Source organism: Canis lupus (assembly GCF_048164855.1).
Source record: "Canis lupus baileyi chromosome 3 unlocalized genomic scaffold, mCanLup2.hap1 SUPER_3_unloc_2, whole genome shotgun sequence".
NCBI lineage: Eukaryota > Metazoa > Chordata > Mammalia > Carnivora > Canidae > Canis > Canis lupus.
In genome coordinates this window covers 319,410-331,979 of record NW_027326405.1, presented here as the reverse complement: position 1 = coordinate 331,979, position 12,570 = coordinate 319,410, and the positions used below count along the sequence as shown (strand labels likewise).

Genomic DNA, 12,570 nt, shown 5'->3' with positions numbered 1-12,570 from the left:
GGGAGACCCAGAGGAAGTCCCTTGAGGGTTTCAGGCAGAACAGTGACAGGATTAGCTTTGGATCATTAAGAGACAACCACCAAGGAAGTGGGCACATTCTGCTTCTCAGTACCTATTAGCTGGATGCCCCATCCTCCCTCACCACCCCACCCACCCGGCAAAGGAGGGCCCACAGAGCCCACGGGTAACGGGCTGAGGAGCACATTTGTCAGTTAGCCTCAGCTCAGATTCTCAGGAAATACCGAAATAACAAGAGACCAGAGTGACCTAACTCAGCCAGAGAAGCTGGGAGGTTTTAATCAGAAACATCAGAGAAATTAGAACCTTAACATGAACAATCCTCGCCAGCTGGAAGTTCAGTTCAGTTCTTGCCTTCAAGGTCTTTGAAAAAGAATTCTCTGTACACAATACACTGGTCAGTTTTTGTGCTTAAATAATATTCGTGGGCTGGGACTCCAACCAGGGCTGAAATCTTTACTGAAATTACACACGAACACCAGCTGATTTTCACCACACTTCTATTTGGGACATTTTGGGTATTTAAAGATAGTAAATTGTTTTCCAATAAAAAGTTAAAAATTAAAGATGAGCCTACACTCTGATATAAAATAGTAGGTGTTCCCTTAAGCCACATTCTTGCCTGGATTCTGTACCCAGTAGGTGCATAATCCATGTTGCCTAAACAGTGGGGCCCCCTTGGGGCAACCCCTGGGCCAGACACTTCTCATAAGATCACCTCATAAGAGCATCCAGAGGCAGATGTCCCAATTTTCCCATTCTACAGAGGGGGAAACAGGTTCTATTTCCAGGCTGAGCCAGGTATTCCCATCTGATTGCTGAGCAATCATCCCAGTGCTTTAGGGCCATGTTGGGGGAGATATGGTTTCTCCAGGACAGGAAAGTGCTAGGAGCTTCCCCTTTATCCTTTAGACCTAGGGTCCATAATACTTTTAGGGGCCCAGGAAAATGTTTTTGTTGTAATTTCTTTTTATTTATTTATTTATTTATTATTTATTTATTTATTTTATTTATTTATTTTATTTTTTTTAAGATTTTATTTATTTATTCATGATAGTCACACAGAGAGAGAGACAGAGAGGCAGAGAGAGAAGCAGGCTCCATGCAGGGAGCCCGACGTGGGATTTGATCCCGGGTCTCCAGGATCGCGCCCCGGGCCAAAGGCAGGCGCCAAACCGCTGCGCCACCCAGGGATCCCTGTAATTTCTTTTAAAACTACAAGACAAATGATTAAAATGATCATGAAAACTTAATCGTGAATCCAAGCCTGAGTCATATTCATCTTTATACAATATAGTTGTAGAATGTTTTTTATAGAAGAGGGGGCCCATGAAGGCAAAAGTCACATGTGACCCCAGTGCCCCGTAGTTCTGTCCCCACATGGGAGAAGAGGGCCAAGAGCTCCTTCTCCTGGCTCCCTACCTCCCCATGTCCTGTTGGCCCCTGGGGAACTCAGCAAGGCCTGGCCAGAGCCCAGCCTATCTGTAGAGGCCCTGCGCCACACTGGCTTGGCCTGCAGAGCCCCTACCCCACACCCTGTCCTGTGACCAGCCTCCAGAGCCCCCCAGCGTCCTCGTGGCCCAGGGCTGAGGAAGGGTGTGTTCTGATTCCTGGCAGAGCCCAGCTTCCTGTTTTTCTCCAAGTGAACGAGGTCAGGCTGCTGCTGGACAGGGACGTGGGGACTAGTTATAGGCCAATAGATCCCAACCGCGTTGATGGGCTCGGTGGGTGAGGGAGGCGGGGGACAGCAGGCCCGTCCCACTGGGCGCTCAGACGGCCTCTCTTTTTGACACCTCTGCAGACCCCCAGAGATCTCCACAAGGCTTCCTTATCTTCTCTGATCTCCTGGGCTTCAATCTGCTCATCTATGAAACAGACAGGGAGGTTACGCAGTGCCTGCCCACCCACTAAGAGGATCCAAGTCAGGCTGACATGGGAGCGGAAATAGCTTTGTCAACTGCCAAGAGCTCATCAGCCATCAGCGCAGTAGGGCTGGTGAGGAGGTGCCACCTTCACAGCATCCATTTATCACTCACTCCCTTGTCCTGTGAGGGGCTCTACCCCCATATAACTTCATCTTCACCTTGACATGGAGGATGGACCCACATTCCTATTTTATGACTGAGGAAAATGAGGCTAACTTCCTCCCCTCTAGTCCCAGGGGTGGGAAGTGACCCATGTCAAGCTGTGCCCACACCACAGCCCTCTCCCTCCTTGAAGCTGGTGTGGGCGACTCCAACTCAGAACTGGGGAATCCAGCTTCCCTCTGGTTGGTGGAGGGTATGGCCTTGACCAAGGGGACTGAGGAATTACTGGGTGGGGAAGATAAGATGCTTCAGTAGCCGGTGCCCCACAGACACCAGACAGATGCCAGGGGTTTATGTAAAGAGCCTGCCCGCAGCCTCCCAGCACCACCATCCATTCGACACTGTTCACTGAGTGTTGGCTTGCTGCCGGTACATGCCCTTCTCCAGTGCCCTTGTAGGACTCCTGCACCTTCCCCCGTCTAGGGGGTGGAGCCAGCTCTCCCACCTCTGCCATAGGCTTTGGGAGGGTTTTATAACCTGTGTTTGCCCCAGTTCCCTCTCCTGGAAAATGGGACTGATCATAGTACTGACTTCACAGGGCTATTGTTCAGATTGAAGCACTCATGCATTAATTCATAGCAATTGTCATGATCAGCACCCTCTCACACTTCTTTCTTTTCAACCCCTCTTGCTTCCCAGACCTCACTTCTCTCTTCCACTTGCCCTGCCCACTACCCTCTTGGCTTCATCCCTCCCTCATCCTTACCAGGCCCTTTCCTGACTTTGGGAAAGGCATCCAGGAAAAGGAGACACTGCCAGGAGGAGTCCACAAAACTACGGCCAAGGTAGGATCTAAGTGGAGAATCCAGCCACGTGAGAGAGCAGGGTTCTAAGCTGCCAAGGGCCTCCTCTCCCACCAAGGCTTCTTGGGTCCAGGAGGAAGGGCCATTCATGGGGTCAGCCAAGGGGGCATTCATGATGCACACTCTCCGCCAGCACCTAAAGGTCCAGAAGTCCAAAACAGAGGACAAGAGGCAGCTGAGTCGCAACAGAAGCTGGCTTTTCATTTGCGTGACTTTGAGCATGAATAAGAAATGGCAGGGGACAGGGAGTCTCATCTAGGCAAAAGCAAGCCCAGGGCAGCCTGCCCATTAGCTCAAATACTTGTGGGATGCAGAAGAATAAAATAAGAGGTTAGTGCCTGATGCATGGGTAGCAACTTATGAAATATTTGCCAAACGGATAAATGACTCCATGTGGGAGTGGAGGCAAGGTGTGTTGGAGAAAGGAGTCAAAGGGAGGTGGAGCCCGGAAACGGCACCAAAGGCCACATCCACCATGCTGAATGCAGACCAAGATGGCAGCTCACAGGTAACACCAACAGCTACCCCAGAGGAGCACTTCATGTGTGCCCCAACAGTTCCGTTGTCATTACCATTGTTTTACAGACAAGGAAACTGAAACATAGAGAAATCAAGACACTGGCCTGAGGTTTATAAACCCAGACACTCCGGCCTCAGGGAGGCCTCCTCAGGCAGGCCTCTCCTGCCTCTCAGTTTATTCTTAAGAGGAATATCCTCAACTTTCAGGTCATATGTTGATTCTTCAAATCAAATGTCATGTTTTGGGCTTCTCTAAGGTTTTTTTGAGTTCATGTGCTCTGTTGAGGCTCCCTCAGTGGTCTTCTGACTCATTTTCTTCGCATTGCCACCTGTTTCTCCAGCAGCTCCATGCTGTTGGACATCTTGGTTCAAAATCAAAACAACATCAGCAATTAGGAGAGAGGATGTGGTGGTTTGCACTAGGGTGGAGGTGGTGAAGATGGAGAAAGTGAACAGTTGGCTCTGTTTGGGAGACAACTTCCAATAGTTTGGATGTGGGAGTGAGAACAATAATTATACTCACCTCATCGCAAATTAAATGATATGATGATCCTGCAGGGAGTGACATAATGCACGTGAAATGATATAATGCACACCAAAGGCACCAACTGTCCTCTAAAGCAGAGGAAACGGGTGAGGGAAGGGAAGAGAGCTGATGATAAAGAGGTTGCAGACTGAACAAGCCCTCAGCTTCATGCCACCCTGCACTGATACAGGGTTCCAGCTGAAGGCCCCAGTAGATGCTCCCACCATGGGCACCCCAGACAGCCTATTGCCTGGACATGTTTGTCATCAGTGCCCCTGTGGCAGGTGCTGTGAGGCACCATCCAAATCCCAAGTTGTTGGGAAAGCTGCCAGATGATGCCTTCAGCTGTCAGCCCTCTTTAGGGACCGCCTTGCCCAAGGCCACACCTCCTTCCAGAGGCAGGAGGTATAAAAGCCAGACCACATACCCTAACTGGAGCTGATGCTGAAGGGGCCATCTGAGGTCTGAACCCCCTGTGGAGTTGGCCAAAGTCTTCACTGATAATATGGTACTTCTCCCTCTGCCTAGTCTGACTTGGGTACCTTCCTTTCCATAGGTGTTGACCCCAAAGCACCTCTAATAAACTTTCTGCACTTGAATCTGTATCTCAGAATCTGTCTCCCAAAGAATTCAACCTGTAACAATCATCTTTACTCTCAACGGTGTTCCAGTTGGGATACTAAATTATACAATCACTCTAGCTCTGTGAGACCTATCAGGTCCCAGCACTTGTCACAGCTCATTGTCAATATTTATTTAGTGACACTGGGCAGTCTTCCTGAGATGGGTCATGTGTGGGTCTTATTCATTCCCAGTCATGCAGCTCAGGGCTTGTCATGGCAGGTGTTCAGTAGATATTTGATGAATGGATGAATGGACCACACTATATGAGCATTTAGAGAGCAATGCAGCCAGTGGGGTCATGGGAGGGGAGGGTTCTCTAAATCTTTGAAGGAAAAGTAGCAGCAAGACATGTGTACCCCTCCCACCCTCACCCATCCCAACCAACTGCTTTTGCATTTAGCTCCTCCCAATGACATTTCATCCTGACTATGGTTTTCAGGATTTTTGTGTTTGTGGTTTCACTCATCCCTTCACTCCCTCCTTCATTCATTCGTTTAATACCTAAGTACCTACTGAGCAATCCCTGTGTGTCAGGCCCAGTTCAGAGCACTGGAATACAGAGGTGAGTATAACCCCACCCTCCGTCCTCTGGAAGCTCACAAGTTAGAGCGAGGAACAGTTATGTAAACAACCGTGATGTAGTGTGAGGATGCATTGCACACCAAGGCTACCCTCAATTTTTATTTTAGCGAGACTTCACTTGCACTAATGTTGGGTGGAGGGAGGAAATGGATCCTTGGGTTTGTCTGCACCCTCAGAGGTGGCTCTGATCCCAATTGTACCTTTTCCTAAGAACCCACACCCACACTCCAACCTCACTGCTGCTCCCACTCCCTCCTCCTCCCTCTCCAACCAAAATCCATCTGTCCTGTGGCTCAGGCCAGGCTCACAGTGCCTTTCAAGATGACAAGTACTGAATCATAAACGTGGCGGTGGAGTCAGCTATTCCTTCCTGGATAAGGGTCGGTTTTAAAGCAAGCCTTCTAGAGATAACAGCCTGTTGGTTGCCTGCTCCAGACCAGGTGGGCAGAGAGCTTGTCCTGGGTGGAAAGGGAACCCAAGCTGTAGACTTGCTTGGCGTCTTGCACAGCAGACAGGAAGCCACCCACCTTCATGGGTGAAGTTCTCAGGAGCCCCAGGTGGGCCTCTGGAGGAAACCTGGAGCCAGTCTGCGGAGTTGGCAGTGCCCAGGAGAGCTGTCAGGCCACGCTACCTCCCCACCCACCCTCTAGCTTCCCATTCCCATCTCCTGTTAGTCAGAGGGGCCGCGGGAAGCTCACACACAAAGCAGAATTCCAGGAACACCAGGCTAGGCAGACTCCTGGCTGTTTTCTCAGTTCCTTTTTGCTTCTTAAAGGTCTCCCCTGTGGGAGCTCGGCCGCATGACCTTCCAGGCAGAATCCTGGTTGATTGCCTCTGCGCTGCGTCCCCCTCCCCCCACAATTACACTTCTCAGCGGCTTCTGAGAATCCTAGAAGGTCACTGCTGGAAAGGACCGTTATAGATAGTGAAAGAGGAAGCTGAATGGCTCCAGCCCAGAGAGATGGCCTCCATCTAACTGTCCCACCTGCCAGACTGCATCTCCTCAGGGTCCCCAGCCTCCGGAAGTGCAGCCATTAACCAGGCGCCAGTGGTGCGGGGCATGGGAACCAGACAATCTCACTCTTGGGTGACTGACCCTTCTCAGAGGTGATGAAATAAAAAGGTTTAACTGTTCTAGAAAAGGGTATGTGTGTGTGCTGGGGTGCTGACAACATACAAAACCCAGGCTATGATCAGAAAAGGTAGAGAGCTCTTCCAACTCACCCCCAGCGTCACAGTGGGAGGGGGAGAGATGCTGAATTTTCTAGAAGGATGAAGACCACCTGGAGGGACTGCTCAACTGAGTGTCTATGAGTGCCAAGTGATGGGAAGATTGAGTAAGAAGTGACTCCAGGCATGTTGTTGTTTCTCATTTTCCAAGTTCCCAGATGCATTTTCATTGCCTCTAGTTCTGCTTCCCCCCACACCTCTCTTCATTAACCCTGTCCTTTCTTATCTCCCCCACAGAGGTTCCCTGCCACAGGGCCTTGAGGTACAGCCCACCCTCAGACCACAGCTGACAACCACTGGTAGAGAGTTACTACCACCTACTTGGCATCAAGGGCACATTTGTGAAATGCGCCATTGTTTACATTTGCAACCACGGAGCTAATGAACTAATTGCATCTTGAGCTAACAAGCTTGTGGGTGATTGCAGACCCACTAGTGGTTGTGGAATTGTTCAGAAGGTTCTGGCTTTGAAAGCTCTTCAAAGGCCGACCTGGGGGGAAAAAAGCTTCCTTGGGTTTGGTTACTTCATCATAGTATATTTTAAGAGATTTATTGAGCAAGTCTTAACCAGATTATGAATATCTAAGTGTAGGGCATGAGCACCCCTGGCAGAGTCGTCTCCAAATACCTCCGGAGCCAGCAATGACAAAGAAGCCTTGGGCATCTGGGGAATTCAAATGAAAGAGATTTTCTGAGGGAATGCAAATTCCTAACAGTTCATTAAAACACGTGCATGCGCACGCACAAACATGCACACACGGACAACCATAGGCAAACCTTTGTGCCCAGGAATTCAGTGAAATCAAAGCAAATAATAAATGATAAATAAAGTGCCTAGGAAGAAATATGGAAGCAAGACCATTTTGATACCAAAGATGATGAGGATACAAAAATAAACATCAACTACAGTATAAAGAGCCTCATCTTGGAGCACCTAGGTGGCTCAATGGTTGAGCATCTGCCTTTGACTCAAGTTATGATCCTGGAATCCTGGGATGGAGTCCCACCCCCCACCTTGGGCTCCCAGCAGGGAGCCTGCTTTTCCCTCTGCCTATGTCTTGCCTCTCTCTCTGTATCTCTCATGAATAAATAAATAAATCTTAAAAAAAAAAAAAAGAGCCTCAGCTCTCTGTGTTTTGTTTACATTAGTGATTTATTCACATGGGTCATTTGAATATCACCTTCATGGGCTTTCTTTTTCCCACCTCCGAATTCCACCTCTGTTATTATTCATTTAACATTCTTCTCTAAACTGACTCATTTTCCTTTTTAAGCTTAGATTATTTTGAAAGTAGCATGATTATCCTTGATACTTTGAAAGGAACCTTCATCTTTGACTGTAGATGAAAAATCAGTATCATTTGCTATGTAAAATAAATCCAATAAAAACCAAATACTTGAAATGCCTGGGTGGCTGGGATCAAGTCCCACATCATGCTCTGTGCAGGGAGCCTGCGTCTCCCTCTGCCTGTCTCTACCTCTCTCTGTATCTCTCATAAATAAATAAAATCTTTAAACAAACAAACAACAAACAAAAAATACTGTTAATAAGCTCTACCTAGGTCTGTGGCCTGCCAAAAACTCTAATCCTTAGACCAATACTCTGTCTCGAAAAGATGAGCCAGTGTTAGAAAAAGGTGTTAAAGACACATTGGCACCAAAGGAGACTTTCTTCTTGACTTAATTAGAAGGATTGACAGAAAGTATGACGCACTACTTCAGACTTAATCCTCTGTCTATTCTCCACTATAGGATGGCAGCTCCATGATGCAAGGACTGGGGTCTTTGTGTTCACTGATCTACCCTGCCTGGTGCCTAGAGCTGGCCTGGTATAGAGTGTGTGGTTAGTAAATATTCGTTCAACGCATGGATTAATTAATACACAAAATGACATAGGTACAAGGCAACAATTCTTGTCACATGGAATGGTTGGAAACAGGTAAGTCCATCAACAGGGGACCAAGTAAATTACATACTAGCCAATTGTATGTGTAGCCATACTACACAATGGTATAGGATGCGGTCTTTAAAAAGAACTAGGCAGCTCTTTATGTCTTACGTGGAACTCCCTGAAATGTAAAGTGAAATAAGCAAGGAACAGAGCAGTCATGTATAGCATGCTTCCATTAATTTATTTAAAAGAGGGCAGCCTGGGTGGCTCAGCGGTTTGGCGCTGCCTTCAGCCCAGGGTGTGATCCTGGAGACCCAGGATCGAGTCCCACGTCAGGCTCCCTGTATGGAGCCTGTTTCTCCCTCTCCTTGTGTCTCTGCCTCTCTCTCTCTCTCTGTGTCTCTCATGAATAAATACATAAAATCTTAAAAAAAAAAAGTTACTTAACCTATTTAAAAAAAATTTTTTTTAAAGAGGCTACATGGGGGCACCCAGGTGGCTCAGTCCAGTTGAACATCCAACTCTTGATTTTGGCTCGGATCATGACCTCAGGGTCGTGGGATTGAGCCCCACATCGGGCTCCCAGCTCAGGGCAGTGTCTGCTTCTCCCTCTCCCTCTACTCCTCCCCCTGGTTGCTCTCTCTTTCAAATAAATGAAATCTGTTAAAAAATAAAATAAAAAAGGCTATATGAATCTATGTGTTTGTAGATGCACAAAACATGTCTGGGAAAATGCACAAGAAACTGGTTGTTTCAAAAAAGGAAGACTTGTAGCCAGAGATGAGAGAAGCATACTCTTCTGAAATTGGGACAAAGCGCACACATCCACATCAACTATTCAAGGAATAGACTAAAAAAAAAAAAAAGGAAAAAAAAAGAAGAATTGGAAAGAAAACAACTTTCTCAGCATGACATCAGTGTTACTTAGGGCTCTGGCCCACCACGCAGGGTCCAGTGCACCACTGGCAGACGGAGTGCCTCACTTGGGGAAGCCATGGATTATAGGACAGCTCCATTAGGATGGCACAGATTTGTGAAAGCGCTCTCATCTCCACAGCTGACATCTGCTCTAATCTCTGAATCTTAACTCTGGGCTTTCCCTCCACCTCATCTGAGCATCTTTTATCTTAATGGAGTAAAATATGATTGGCCCATTAGCAGCAGAATCACATAGTCCTTGACTGAGATTTCTGGCATTCTCTCTGTCTCTAGCCCATTAAATTACTTATCTCCTCCCATAGCTTTTACCAGGAGAGGTTCCCTTTCTCAGAAAATAGGAGTGGCACTCTCGACTAACCTGGATTACAGACCCATCTTCTGTACCATTTCCATGTGTTACACAATCCCTCATAAGCACAAGCTGATTACATATGAAGGTTTATGACACTGTGATTTCATTCTCGGGCCATTTTTCATGATTGGAAACTCTCAAGATGGTGACATTTTACAAATCTCAGCATACAAGTCAGTATTGCATGTAATAGAAACTCAATTGCAGTGGCTTCACCAGGTAACAGGCAGCCGGAGGACAGCAGTCCTAGGAGGTGGGCAGTCCCTGGTTGTACCATGGTTCCATGAGGCCATCAGGGACTCAGCCCATCTCCCTTTCCACTCTGCCAACCAAGAATGAAGTTTTCATTTTTATGGTCAAGCACCGGCTGCTAGATCTACTGATAGTGGGTCCACATTCCAAACAGAAGAAGTATAATGAGCCGAAAGACAAAAGGGCATGTGCCAGCTGGATTGGCCCTTGTTAGCAAGTTTTCCCAGAAGCCCTACCCAGAGACTTGTGTGCACATCTTACTGGCCAGAATTGTGTCACATGGTCACCCTAGCTGCAAGGGAGCCTTTAAAACTGAGCAGGTCTATTACTATGGGCAAAAATAGAATTCCAATCTTCTTCTTTTTTTTTTTTTTTTTTAAGATTTCGTGTATTTATTTCTTTAGAGACAGACAGACCATGCACACAAGCTACGGAGAGGGACAGAGGGAGAGGGAAAGAAAGAATCTCAGACTCTGCACTCAGCACAAAGCTGGGTGTGGAGCTCAATCCCAGGACAGAGCTCGCTGGATGCTGTAGTGGGTGCCCTGGGCACTTATTTTCCCTAACAGGTCCCATCTGAGGGGCTCTCTAGGACATGCCTTGGGCTGAAGAGAGTCTTTTTGCCCAAATTCAAGGGCTCTCCCCTAGCCCTCCAAGGAGGTCTCTGGATGATAAAGGCAGTTTAAAGGTCTGCCCCCCTAGCCACAGTGTGGGACAACGCTGAGGCTAGCCCAGCTCTAGAGCTACCCGTGGGCTCAGTAGAGGCCTGAGATGGGCCTGCATTTGGGTCAGTTCCCCTCAGCTGGATCCTGCGCCCCCCACCCCCCCACTGCCACACCAGGTGTGGTCCTGAGAGCACTCCCTCCATGAACTTCCCACATGCTTCTCTCTACTTCCTGGGGAGTTCTGCCTGAGACAGCAGTTCAGTGAGGAGGAGAGAAAGGTGGCCATGGTGGCAGATACTTTCCAGAAATGGGAAAAGATTAGCAGAGATGTCTGCTCTGAGGTACCAGGGGCAGGGAAGCAAGGGAGGATGTGGTGGGGGAGCTGCGATCTTGGCTGGTGGGATGCTGAGGGTTTCCATTATTTCTGTGAGGTAGAGGTGAGGTCATCAGGAGGATAAGAGGGAGTGGGAGAGGGAGAGGGAGAGGCAGGCAGGGCCGGAGGTTTGAGGAGAATGAATCCCTGAAACAGTGGTTGCGGAAAACGGGAGAGAACAGAAACACGCGTGGCTGATGAGAATGTAAAATGGTGTGGCCACCATAGAAGACTCTAGTTCGGCAGTTCATCACGAATTTAAGCACAGAGTGACCGTCTGACCCAGCAATTCCACTAGCAGGAATGTACCCCAGGGGATTAAAACATATGTGGATGGGCTGAATGTTTGTGGTCTCCCAGATTCATATGTTGAAGCCCTAACTCCAATGTGGTGACCCTGGGAGGTAGGGCCCACAAGGATGGGATTCCTGTCCTTATAGAAGAGACAGTCAGGCGTCAGAGTCTTGGTTTCGGCTCAGGGTCCTGGGATGGTGGTCTGAGATGGGCTCCCTGCTCAGCGGGGAGTCTGCTGGAGAGTCTCCCTCTGCTCCTCCCCCCTCGCTCAATGCACGCTCTTTCTAAAATAAATAAGTCTTAAAAAAAAAAAAAAAAAAAGAAGAGGAAGAGATGAGCTCTCTCTTTCAGCCAGAAGGCAGCCTGTCTGCAGGCCAGGAAGACAGCCTGCACCAGAGCCCCACCACGCTGGTGGCCTGATCTGGGACTTCCAGCCCCAGGACTGTGAGAAATGACTTCTGTTGTTTAGGGTGCCCAGTCTATGGCATTTTGTGTTGGAAGCTGGGACAGTGTGTCCACATAAAACCTCGTACATAAATAGTCACAGCAACATTATGCATAATAGTAAAAAAATAGGAATAAGCCAAATGTTCATCAATGAATGAATGAAGAGAGAAATGTGTGTCTCCATACGATGGGGTTTACTTGGCTGTAAAGAGAACGGTGAAGATGTGCTGGCCTACAGCCTTGTGAGGAAGAGCTGGAGGTAGAAGCACACTTATAGTGCGGGGAGGCCAGTGTGCTGAGAGCTGGGGGGGTGGTGGTGAGCTGAGAGCAGCGAGGAGGAGGAGGAGGAGGAGGAGGAGGAGGAGGAGGAGGAGGAGTGGGGGGAGGAGGAGGAAGAGGGGGAGCAGGAGGGTGGGGGAAGAGGGGGAGGAGAAGTCAGCAGGTGAAAGGGAGGAAGGCAGGGTGAATGGCAGCCCTGGGCATTGAGGCGGGGACAGCGTGGCTGGGAGCTATAGGCAGGGGCACAGCTGGTGTGCAGAGAGGTGGGAGACGGGCTGGAATGGCCTTGGAAGCTACAGTCAGATGGCTGCTGGGTGGAGGATGAAAAGGGAAAGAGAGGAGCCCATTCAGAGGCCACCGTGTCACCCAGGTGAGAGACTGAGGGGGATGGGAGGCAGATCAGGGAATAGTTAGGAAAGGATGGTGGCTGCCTGGCTATGGGGGAGGGGGAAGGAGACTCTGGTAAACCTCTGTGCCTGGGAACAGGGAGATAGGCTGGTTTCAGGGTATTGTGGGCAGGTTGCACTCAGGGTGTCTGGCAGCCATCCAGGCAGAGATGTCCTGTAAGCTGGAGGCCACTTGCACCTGGAACTCAGGAGAGTGGTCCTGGCTGGTAAGAGATTTAGGTGACCCATGCGTAGTCCTGATGCCTGGGTCCCCAGGATGGAATGGGTGAGGGCCCTTAGGGA

At 48.8% G+C, this 12,570-nt stretch overlaps 1 long non-coding RNA gene across 1 annotated transcript; it reads right to left on the bottom strand.

Annotated features, from left to right (window-relative positions):
* Positions 1 to 501: 501 nt before the first annotated feature.
* On the bottom strand, positions 502 to 10,686 carry LOC140629216 (uncharacterized). The gene is made up of 2 exons (XR_012027057.1): positions 2,812 to 10,686; positions 502 to 1,883 (listed from the first exon to the last, which is right to left on the bottom strand). It is a non-coding gene; the product is annotated as an uncharacterized lncRNA (long non-coding RNA).
* Positions 10,687 to 12,570: the final 1,884 nt, after the last annotated feature.